We start from the raw sequence: 12,902 nt of genomic DNA on the forward strand, positions 1-12,902 counted from the left end.
CGGTGATTTTAATAGCTCAAGCATGTGACTATTACATGGTAATTAAAATGTAATAACTGGCTAACTCCTACAGTAGGACGCCTGCAAAACACCTTTCATTATATCAGACAATGGGCAGAGTTTCTTTCACCCTATGCCCCTGTTACCTAGCAGTAAATAGGTACCTGGGAGTTAGTCAGCTGTCACGGGCTGCTTCCTGGGGGTGGAGGCCTGGTCAAGGACCGGGCCGCGGGGACACTAAAGCCCCGAAATCATAAGATAACCTCAAGATAACTCCGGTGGAGAGTTCACCATTCTCACGCGTGCCTCTCCTGGCGTCCCTCCATACTGTGTGTGTCCACCCGCGCCATCCTGCACGCTCTCAAAGATTTAGCCTAGTGCCTCAACCTTCTTGTAGCTGTTGCAGCACTCCCTGAACCTGGCTACGGAACGCTTCAAGCAGCGTTAACACAAATCATGCTAATGTAATTAACATTCAAGTGTTAACCGACGCTCGATCTTTTCAAACCAGTAAAGTGTCAACCTGTTAAACCTACTGTTTTGTTCAACGAGGACACTGGGTTTATATATCCCGGTAATAGCATAGCAGTGTACAGCGACAAGAATGCTCTCACAATGACATTACAATAGCTTGATATATCTGGATATCTTTGAAGCAGTGTATGGAATTAAACCCTGGGTCACCTCTGCAGTCCGTCCTCCTAAACTCTCCCAACGTCAACAAAGTGTCGTAATAAGTGGCCTTATTCAAACCTCCCAGACGACCCAAAACGGAAAACTGGAGTGTATGTCAATTTCGCGAGCCGCTACCATTTTCTAGTACGACAATTTTTGGCCTTAGGCGGAGTATACGTCAAAATACTACGTGCTATTAGGTCGACGGGTTGACCTCTGAAGACAACTATCAATGCCTTACTTGTTCATGTTCCTGAAGATCACGGGAATGTTCAAGTTTCACATACGCTGCTGGTTTCATCCTGCTTGTGTGGCCGAGGTCTTTTCATTCCCACCCACCCTGTCCATCCACAATCTCAGTTTGGCATTCTCAGTTTGGCAATCTCAGTTTGGCATTTATTTACATCGAAATCTGAATTCCGCTGAAGTAGCCTGTGACTCGCCTCTTGAGTTTTATTGATTTTGTATCATCTGCACACGAGAAATTATTTTCCTTCCTGCGGTATACCGTTTGTACTCTACTACATTTCTATCTTTGCCCTTCACTATCACACTCTTCCTCTTGTTGGACAGGTATCCCCTTTCGTTTATATTGCCTACTCCTTAAGCTTGTGTAAGACCCTTGTTTGAGTGGGTCAAGAAGGTTCTGGCAGTCAAGATACAGTGAGCAAGACTCTTGTTCGGACGCTTCTTGCAAGACTTCCACAATGTTGTTCCATGTAATTTGTAGTATCTAGGCTAACATTATTATCTTTTTTATCCTCTTGTAACTGGGATCACATTTTAACGACACAGACCTGTCGTTTCGTAACCAATGTTGATTGCCATGCTTAAAAATAGATATGTTAAGAATTCCCCAGACGTTGGGGCCCAAGTATCAATCATTTACGTGTCCACTTTCGAAACCTGTATATCTCTCACAAATTATGGCGCCTTGGTTTACATTTACTAAATTATTTTTTGAGCTTCAAATTGCTACGTGGTTGTCTATAGCAATAATAATCTTGGGTTGGGAAGTTTCAGAGCTCGTAAAGAGTTTAATAATAAGACAACTCCGCCATGATCGAGGAGCGCGATATACAGGTTTCTATAGACATGCAAATGCTTAATGAATCCTGGACCTAGTTTGTTCAGAGCCTCAGCAGCCCGTGGAGTATTGTCCCACGTGCAGCGAGTCTCTACTGTGGTGTCTTATCAGTGGTTCTCCATGCTGTACCTGTTGTGGACTATAATAGCCGTAACGGGAAATTAAATCGCCTATGTCAATTTGCAAACTAGAAAGTTAATGATTACTTTATGTTATTGAGGTGACAGGTCGTGAACACCTCTAGTATCGTGCGTATGCAAATGGGAGTAAGTTCTAAGCAAAATTAGCAGTAGGTTAAATTTATCGTTAGTTGGAATATATAAACGTTCTGCATTATGTTGAACTACTCATGATATCTGAGTCCGTTCTCAGACCAAATCCATTACCGTGAGAAGCCCCCCCCCCCCTCCTCTTCCTCCTCAAACCGCCTGGATAGTTATGTAGATAATTGTGTTGGTCTGAAAGCATATTACGGTTCCAGTAATAATCTACATGTAGACTGGCAAGTGATTATTTTGTCCTAAACAGATCATTCTCAATTTATAACTTTATTGTATTATAAAGCGTTGCTTTAAAATATACAAAGTATGCCCTGAAAATGTTTTCTTTCAAGAATATGGTTGTAAATGGAATTCTCCGGTACACTGAAAGTTCTCTAATTGCATATTTCACACTGTCAATAATGAACCGTATTAAGGTAACCAAATGTAATGACACCTAACCCTGCCAAACCTTACCCTAACGTGACCTTGTAACCTTACACGCAACCCTGGAGAGTAGATAATAACACTAATTATGTAGTCGTTCTCAATCCATTCCCGTGAGTGGATTTCCTCCCCGAGGACAAGTTGGATATTTGCATATGACATTTTAAGTGATTAATTAATATGTAAAATGTCTTGTAACTCAAGGTAGGCCTGTGCCTACCGTGGAAGATTGATAGGTTAGATAAAGATCGGGGCTTGGCGGCTCAGTGGACAGAGCTTGATGATCGTAGTCCTAAGGGTCCGGGCTCGATTCCCGGCGAAGGTGGAAACAAATGGGCAGAGTTTCTTTCACCCTGATGCCCCTGCTCACGTACTAGTAAATATGTACCTGGGAGTTAGACAGCTGCTTCCTGGGGATGTGTGTGTGTGTGTGTGTGTGTGTGTGTGTGTGTACTCACCTATTTGTACTCACCTATTTGTGCTTGCGGGGGTTGAGCTTCGGCTCTTTGGTCCCGCCTCTCAACTGTCAATCAACTGGTGTACAGATTCCTGAGCCTACTGGGCTCTATCATATCTACATTTAAAACTGTGTATGGAGTCAGCCTCCACCACATCACTGCCTAATGCATTCCATCCATTAACTACTCTGACACTGAAAAAGTTCCTTCTAACGTCTCTGTGGCTACTCAGTTTCCACCTGTGTCCCCTTGTTCGCGTCCCACCAGTGTTGATTATATATATATATATATATATATATATATATATATATATATATATATATATATATATATATATATATATATGTGTGTGTGTGTGTGTGTATGTGTATGTGTGTGTGTGTGTGTGTGTGTGTGTGTGTGTGTGTGTAAATCAGAATTAAGGACTTGCCGGAAATGCTATTCGTGCTAGTAGTGGCTGTACAAGAATATAAGAACTCTTGTACATATAAATAATTAAATAACAAATTAATAAAAACAAAAAAATAAAGTGTTTAGCACGGGTGGTACGCGAACAAAGGGACACAGATGGGAACCTAATACCCAGATGAGCCACTGGGACGTTAGAAAGTACTTTCTTCAGTGTCGGAGCAGTTAACATATTGAATGCATTAGGCAGTTCATTAAGAATGCATTAAGCCAGCTCTCGGGTGGCTTAATCTTCATCAATCAATCATCAGTGTGGTGGTGGAGGCGGACTCCATACACTGTTTCAAATGTAGGTATGAAGAGCCCAGTAGGCTCGGGAATCTGTACACCAGTTGGTTGACAGTTAAGAATCGGGACCAAAGAGCCAAAGCTCAACCCCCGCAGGCACAACTAGGCGAGTACATGTATTTAGAGGGTATAGGAGTACGTAGGAGAATGTAATGTAATTATAGCCATCTGTGTTTAATTTGCATAGGAGTTTTCAAAAAGGTTCCCTAGTTGTGTTACAAGATGTAAATGTCATCTAGATAATTTAAGAAAGAGTTACAGTGAACAACAGGCCACAGTTTATTGGCCGCTGACAAGCCTTTCACAGAAACCAGTTATTTTCCCAGAAAAAGGAAGCGAGGCAGACGATGCGTCACAACAACGTGGCTGAAGACATGATACGTGATAGCATATATGAGGATAGATAGATATAAATGCTTTATGAATCCTGTCAGTATTTTGTAAACTTTAAAAACGAAATTCCAATTTACGATATTTCACTATTAAGTTTAACATCAGACAGAATTCGTTTTAGTGCTTAAAATACAACTTGTAGGAACACACTAAAGATGGTGATGGCGATCCACTGTGCAGTGGGTAGGTTGAGGGGAGGGGGGTTGTAGCCTATCCCACGGTGTTCGACACTGATTAACTTTGGATTTGAGAACATGTCCACCAGGAACAGCAGATTCTCTACCCCTCCTGTCCTAAGCGTACTAGGATACTGGCCCTTAACCATAATGGCTCATATAATACAAGCTTTACTCTGCTATGATTTGCATGCATAAATTCACAATGAGTGTTGTGTGAGAGTGGTAATTTCTCGGCCAAACGTGCACACCCCATACCTGCAGAAAACTGAACTACGTATGATTATCCTTTTCTCGAGTCAACGCTTAAAATCTTGAGTACAGAATATCCCTCAACTTGACCCTAACAGCTCAACAAGCACAAGTTCAAGAATATCCAAGCTCATCATTCTCCGTGGAGTTCAATTTCCAAAATAGAATCCAAAGCCAAGGCTATCCTATAGTGGAGCAAGTTAGCAGAAATCCATTCATGTGTGGGGGGGGGGGGGGTCGTCATTGTGGTCAGCGCATGTCAGACTTCTCAATCTGCTAACAGACAACTCGTACCTCCAGCCCGTCCTCGTAAGGTTTCCCAACGTCAAGAAACGTCCTGCTAAAGTGCTCTTATCCTAACGTATCAGAAAACCCCAAAGAGAAAATGGGACAGTACGTCCATTTGGTGAGCCGCTATCGTTTTCAAGTACGACAGTGTTTGGCCTTAGGTAAAGTATACGTCAAAATGCGACGTGCTATTACGAGAACGGGTTGATTTCTTATCTATCCCATACCATCCTCTCTTCCGCCATCCTTTGCCTCTTCGTTTTTAATTAGATCTCTATCTACCCTTTAACTGTAAGCGTAGTAGCATGTCAAGCCATCATCTTGACACTCCAGCTTAGCCTCGTCAGTGCTGGGTGCCTCTCACACCCGTCCTCACTAGTGTAGTCGCCTTCACTAGTGCCTCTCTGCGTGGGCTCATGCGCACCTTGACCTTCAGTACCTGGAGCCTCAACGTTTATGCTGTAATGTGTGTGGGGTTGCCCCAATATTAATGACGACTTTAGGGTAACCCCGCAGCCCGTTCTCTTAATCTGCCACTGCGTACTGCCTAGCCAGGATCGTATGAATCCAAAACTAACCAACCTAACCCATTGAGCCAGACGTATAGACAACTTCAATATTGCGCTGCTTGAATTTTTACTAATATGTTACATTTTTTAGCCGACTGGTCGATTCCGTTAAAAATGCGACGTAATAAATAACTGGACGGTTTGAACCCTCCCCCCCCCCAAGTAATTTCATGTGAGAGGGGACTGGTGGGGCTGGCACTACACATAATGACAGGCTGGGATATAATTGTGTCCGTGTTGAGCCACAAGGCAACCTGTCCTCTAGAACACTGCATCGCATTTCCATATATTAATACCCAACGGCCAAAATATGATGTACTATATAAATAATAGCAGTTGGCAAAATTGGTGGCTTGTCCAGTTTTTTGTTAGGTTGTGGTAGTTTAATGCAGTTGTGACAAGTGGAGAGGACAGGTTGGGCACCCATAATGTGACTGACCGACGAGATTACAGGACCAGATTACCTTGTCCTCTTGACAGGGCAATAATCCCGTCCCCCGTCATTACATTACATCAGTAAGGATTATATATTACCGAGCTTTTATTCACTTCCCCCCTGTCAGAGGAGCCATGTTGTACTTAAGAACTTTGTCAGCCCCACTAACCCTTAAATTACGACTCAAGTCAATTTAAAGTTTGGGTCTACAGAATCACAATGCGCCTGAAGTAATTATTAAAGGCGGCACCAAGCCAGGAAGGCTGTGTAGCGCAAGCTATGTCGCAAGATAACTGAAAGGCACAAAATGTCACTCAATAAGAACAAGACACGAAGCAAATGATAGCAAATGATAGCAAAGGTATCCTATTCACCAAGAATTCCAATAAGAGTAATGACTCTAGGGGATAACAGGAAAGCAAGACGCTAGCATTTCGAAAATCGGAGCAATGGACAAGGCGATGCGTGACCAAGTGGGACAACGCACCGCGGACAAAGGGGGACCAGGATGATGTTCCACTTACCGTCAGTCAGGCGGGGACGACTGATTGACAACCTGGCCAAAGGTATCTCCTACCACATATTAGGGTTATCATGATTTCAGGGCTAAGCGTTACCGCGGCCCTGTCCTCGACCAGGCCTCCTTTTTGTTACACACTCCCAGGAAGCAGCCCGTAACAACTAACTCCCAGGCACCTATTTACTGTTAGGTGAACAGGGGCATCAGGGTGAAAGAAACAGCCCCATTTGTTTCTGCCTCCACCTAGGATGGAACCCGAAGCCTTAGGTCTACGAACCCCGAGCACTGTCCACTCAGCTGTCAGGAGCCTTGGGGTGCCTGGGGTGGTGGAGGAAGGTCAAGGAGAGAGGTCACTTCTAAGAGCAGCAGTTACTTGTAGTGCCACCCCCAACGACCCTGCCAACGGTCACTGATTGCAGCATGAATGACTAAGAAGAAATCCGAATAGATAATCTCTTTCAGAGAAATGGTGCAAGCAAGAATGGCCTCCTTATCAGGGGGGGGGGGTCTGCAAGTTCACTCTAAAGAACTAATATGCTGGGAACCCAGCAAAATGCGACTGTCTTATATGCCAGAGATAATTACCAGCCTGTATTGGATTTCGACTACCATGTGAGGCAAAGGGTTAAAGAAAATCCAGAGCCATGAGGCCACTGCAAGAACCAACCACAGTGACAAAAGAACGGTAATGTAGAGAAACCAGTGGACGAGAGAATACAAAAATAGCATACAATTCTGCAGTGAAGATGCTAGTCTCCGGAGACGGGGGGGGGGGGGGGTGTGCAGGCAGCACATACAAGTCCAATTGGGGAAAACAAAGGAATAGCCAACACAGTCAGCAGACTTAGACTCAGCAGTGAGGAAAGAGGTCTGAGCAAAGAGGCCTTCTTGAGGTTATCTTGAGATGATTTCGGGGCTTTTTCTAGTGTCCCCGCGGCCCGGTCCTCGACCAGGCCTCCACCCCCAGGAAGCAGCCCGTGACAGCTGACTAACTCCCAGGTACCTATTTACTGCTAGGTAACAGGGGCATTTAGGGTGAAAGAAACTTTGCCCATTTGTTTCTGCCTCGTGCGGGAATCGAACCCGCGCCACAGAATTAAGAGTCCTGCGCGCTATCCACCAGGCTACGAGGCCCCCAGGTCTGAGGTCTGAGCAAAGAGGTCTGAGATGAAAAATGTTCAAGGAAATGACTTTTCAAGACAGTATGGGGGAGTACAAGTCCTCACATGGGGTCCTGCACAATTTCACAAGTGGGAGCAAGGGAGAAACAGCACGAGGAGACGTTGCCTAGAGAAAATCTTGCAAACGCGCCACCCTAGCAGGAAAAGGAAGGCAAGAAGAGGGAGCAGGGATCTCTGGAGGAGCAATGGCCAAAGAGCAGCACGAGCAGGGATGGTGAAGGGAGCCCACGAGGTAGTGAAGTAACGACAACGACGCTCCTGTCAAGACAGGACGCCGGCTGCAACATGCAAGCTGTGGACGAGGGATGAACTAAAGGTACCAGAGCTGAGGCTCAACCCACCATGGTGCGGAGCATCAAGACGAAGGATCCAGATTATGGACAAGGAATAGGCAAGACGGCCATAATTGAGTTTAATGAGAACAAGAGAGAAGTGCAAATAGAGGAATGTGTGGCTATTAGCCTCTCCAGGAAGTATGGGGCAAGACCAGAAGTAAAGTAAGGGCTTTAGAGCAGTGAACTCTGAGCTGAGCTACATGTGGTGACCAAGACAAACAGGCGTCAAAGATCAACTCTAAGACTAACAGAAGGTAATTACCATGTGACAATGTGGACGAGGGACGACATGCCTCTTAGTAAGTCACAGCACAAGTCTTGGATGTGCAGGACTTCAAGCCATGATTGGTGGCCCAAGACGAAACTATCCATGAGTTGGAGCTGACATTGGAGGCAAGATGGAGCCGTCATCCAGATAGCAAAGATCAACATAAAGGGCTGAGAAAATGCCAGGGGAAACGGGAGGGAGGCCATTCAGGGCAACCTGAAGTAGAGTAGTGTTGAGAACACTACCTTGGGGGACACCGTCATACTTGTTGACAAGAGGTCAAGACAGCAGCACCAACCCTCACTTGAAACGAGCGACGAGAGGAAGGAAGCCTTGCACGAAAAGCGGGAGATTACCATCAAGGCCACATAAAAGCAGATGGGTTAAAATAGTGTATCTTCAGGTGGTGCATGAACTTTCTCCATATCAAAAAATAACTACCACAATGGAGGAATTCTCAAAAGCAGCACGAATGTAGATCAAATCCACAAAAACATCCGTCGTGGTGCAACCCTTGCAAAAACATGATATTCCTGCATGATATTCCAGGAACCACGCGAGACCAGATGCATATTAATCATACGCTCAAAGAATTTGCAAATACTGGTCAGGACAATGGTACGAAAATCCTTTGGGGGAAGACCCTCGAGGACCAGGTATCCTACTGGGAAGAATATCTTCCTCGAGCCAGTCACCAGGGCCCAAGGACGACACCCAGATATCATTATAGACTCGCAACAAGTACTTCAAGGAGCACAGAGGGAGATGACGCAGCATCTCGAGTGAATACCGTGTGAGGCCGCCGCTGCAGACTAGCTGGGGGACAAGGCCGGCTACCGGTCACGACCAGTGTACACCCCCACCCCTATCTTCCCGTCCCCCCCCCTCTCCTCGTCTCCTCCCTTTTACCGTCCCCTCCTCTTTGCCCCTCTCATCTCCCTGCCCTTTCCCCTCCCTTTACCTTCGAACCTCAAACACAGACATTTCCATTTATATATATAACACTGATACCTCGGCTGAAACTTTTCTTTCCACCCTTTCCCCTCCCCTCTGAACCCCATGTCCCCCATGACCCTCCCCCCTTCATCTCCCCCCCTCGCCAACCTCTTCCTCCCCATTCCCTCCTATATTTCCCCCATATCTCTGCTGTTTCCCTCTCCACTCCAACCTCATATTTACATTTATATAAAGAATGGGTACCCGGCTGCACTCGGGTCTCTCTTCCCTCATCAGTATTCAGCCCATTTTCCCCTTGACACCCCCCCCCCCCTTTCGTCTCTTCCCCCTCCTCCTCAGAATATGTATTACTAAGAAGCACTGAAACAATTGTATGGGTCTCAGCAAATATACTGTAACGATCACTAAAAACTAGGAGGAAACTCCACCAAACATTTCACTCAATTTCAAGAAAATCGCCTGATGGTCTAAATTATATTTCATAAGACATTTATCTAAGACCTACCCCGACCAGCCTGTGTTCGCCCTGTACCACAGACTATTTCCCCTGCAAGGTTGAAAGAGGCTAACGCCTCCAGTCTTAGAGAAACCATTCTCTCATAGTATATATATTATTGGAGGATACTCTGATGCCCGGATAGTCCGTCTCTTTCCATACCCCCCCCCCCCATGTTTCCCCTCTCACCCATCATTTCTCACCCCCAACTGCCCCAATCATCCCCACCCCATATTCTCACCCCTTCCCCTTCAGCTATTTTTCTACCTTCTCTTCCCCCTCTTCTCCGTCTCGCCTCCAACCTCAAATACAAACATTTCCATTTATATCTATACTGAGGGGAGGGGGGGGGGGATCAGGCATTGCCCAGGTCTATCTGCACCTCTACGTCCCTCTTCCCATCCTCTTCACCTCTTGTCCTGTCTCTCCTCTCATCATCATCATCCCCCCCACTCTTACAGCTTTCTCCACTGTATATATTATCTTCAACATTATAACCATCTTCCCTACTCACTATTTTTAACATTAATGAATTCAGTTAATTTTTTTAGTAAATCATAAAAAAGTGTAAACTCTATGGAAACCACACCCGCGATTTCATTTCAGACTTTATTTAAATTGCATGGGGAGATAGTTACAGGACCATATTTTTAAGAAGTATTTAAATTATGCCAACTATGACCAGCCTATGGTCGTCCTGTACCTCTGACCATTTTCTCTGCAAAGTTTGGTGAGGCTAGCCCCAAGCATCTGGCCTCCAACTTTGGACAATGTGTGTATCACAGTGTATTTACTATGTGTCTGCACAATCGAGCTATTAGCTCTTGGACCCCGTCGTTAAACCAATCTATTTTCCTCTATTATGTCTACTCTATATATTTTCCAACACACACATTCTGCTAGGTGAACAGGATCATCAGGGTGAAAGAAACTACCTATTTGTTTCTAATAATGTGTTAAGAGTGTGGGGAAGGGTGTGGCGGCCGGCGGCGTGTGGTGTGTCAACACCACACGAGCCGCCACACACACACACACCCACCTCACTATAAACTTCCTTCACTAAACCAACTTTGGCTTCACTGCCCGAGCCTCGAGCCCCGAGCATCGAGCCCCGAGCCCATTATGTGCTTCTGGAACCTTCGTCCCGGGCTCATGTCATGAGCATGCCGCTCATGTACACTATATATAGGTATCCTTAAAAAAGACTAATTTGCCATAAACTACGCCTTAACTGCCACTCTAGTATCCACTTTCTAGTCACGGTCCTTTAATACATTTATAGGCTCAAATTAAACGTGTGATTATATATAATAGGGGCTTTGCAATAGGCCTAACAGTGTTGGTGAGGCGACCTTGGTAAAGGGGCCGGCCGGTGTGTGGAGGCGGCCGCTCTATGCTCACAGGTAGTGGAAACTCCCCACACACTTATCACCATCACGGATATCATCGCTATAATTCTAATGTAAAACATTCAATATTATACAATATGTGTTATTAACTTGGAGAGTGAACGTACCTTGCGGATGTTGGCGAGTCTTGCTGGTGTGGAGCCGGCCACGAAAGCAACCTTATTCACCACTAACAGTTTCCTCTTGTATATTGCAGCTAATATTTGCCTTCCTCAACAGCGACCTACTTTACTGATTACAAAATCTCATCAAAACAGATTTCAGTGGTTAGGATTATGGGTGTAGTGTTCAAGAGTTCATTCACGGGAGAGGAGCGGCTGCAGAGACGTACTTCTTCTATGACACTCGCGCGTGTACTGAAGGCTGAAGGCTCGTCCTCCGCCCTGCTCTTACCGGTGAGGCGCGCGCACCCCTCTCCCCCTCCACGCCGCCCCCCGCCACCCCTCCCTCAATCCCAAACACCCCCATTTCCCCCCCAAGTCTGTCCACCTCAGTAAATGCTATCCAACCACCACCCTTACATCAACCCACTCAAGGCCAGCCTTCCACAACCCCGCACCACTACCCTCCCTCTGCCAACCCCCCGCCCACCCCATCCGAATCATCGAGTTCTATGACAGTCGTTACTAAAATAAGACGGGGAAAACGAAGTCTGCGTAGACAGTATGTTCCTATTGATTGTCACAACCATTTGTCACTGTTCCCCATTAGAGACTGCATGGTGTATATGATGGAGAGGCAGTCTGGGATAACTGGGAAGATGCTGAACTGGGTAAGGGAGTGTAAGGTTCCTTTCCTGGAGGAAAGGAACCACAGTCAAAGAGGGCGTTTCAAGCTGGAGGAATGTAACAAGTGAGGTCCCACAATGATCTGTCCTGGGATCCTGGGACTGCTGCTGTTCCTAGTTTGTGTGAAAGACCTACCCGAGGGAGTGAGCTTGTGCATGTCAATGTTTACAGATGATGCACAAAGCTGATAAATATAAACAACTTAGGACTGCAGGAAGTTACAGGAGGACCTTGACAAACTCTAGGAGTGGTCAGAACAGCTGGTTGCTGGAATTCAGTCACAAAAAGTGTAGGGTAATGACGATGGGAAAGGGAGAGAGATCAGATCAGCCTCTACATCATAACGGAAAGGAAGCTACAGGACTCGGAAAGAAAGATTTGGAAGTGGAGATAGTTCCATCACTAACACCAGCTGCACACATAAACAGGATAACATCGTTTATAAACCTAAATCAGGACTCCTTCAAGAAAATCTATACAACATTAGTTAAACCAATATTGGAACATGCATCACTAGCATGGAATCTGCATCTTGTGAAGCATAAAACCAAACTTTAAACTGTACAAAGGTTTGCAAAAAGATTGGTTAGAACTGAGACGGCTAAGCTACAAGAATAGGCTAGTGAAGCTAAATCTCAACCCCAAGAGGATAGAAGGAAACAGAGGGAATATGATCTTTAACATACAGGATAATGAATGGAATAGATAATAATGAATGGAACAGATAAGGCTGAAAAGGATAGCCTCTTCAAATTGACAGAACGTAGAACAAGAGGACACAGGTGAAAGCTAGAAACGCAAATGAGCCGAAGAAATTTATGTTAATACCCGTGCCCTGTACGGGTAGGCATCAAGAAGAATGCACTGAAAGAAGTAGTTGTGTAAGCCACCTCCATCCACACGTATAAGGCCAGATTCCACAAAGAATTTGAATACCAAAGTTGTTAAGTTATAATGCAACGGATACAACAGGGCTATAGTAGGCGGGGCATGTAGAGCTAGACCTTACGCCCCGTAGACACTATTAGGTAAGCACTCAACGCTACCCAACCCTCACCCTTAACCCAACCCACTCAAGGCCAGCCTCCCACAACCCCGCACCATTTAAATTTTTAAATTTTGCCCCGAGGGGCGAGTTTATTGGGCAGCGC

General features: G+C 45.5%; 1 protein-coding gene across 1 annotated transcript in view; it reads right to left on the bottom strand.

Annotated features, from left to right (window-relative positions):
- The window catches only part of LOC138350006 (ferredoxin-dependent glutamate synthase 1-like), a 109,526-nt gene extending 98,205 nt beyond the window's left edge, over positions 1-11,321 (bottom strand). The window contains exon 1 of the mRNA XM_069300077.1: positions 11,071-11,321. The gene's annotated coding sequence lies outside the window, so the exon portion shown is untranslated. The remainder of the gene's footprint in view (positions 1-11,070) is intronic.
- Positions 11,322-12,902: the final 1,581 nt, after the last annotated feature.

Source organism: Procambarus clarkii, chromosome 43 (assembly GCF_040958095.1).
Source record: "Procambarus clarkii isolate CNS0578487 chromosome 43, FALCON_Pclarkii_2.0, whole genome shotgun sequence".
Lineage (NCBI taxonomy): Eukaryota > Metazoa > Arthropoda > Malacostraca > Decapoda > Cambaridae > Procambarus > Procambarus clarkii.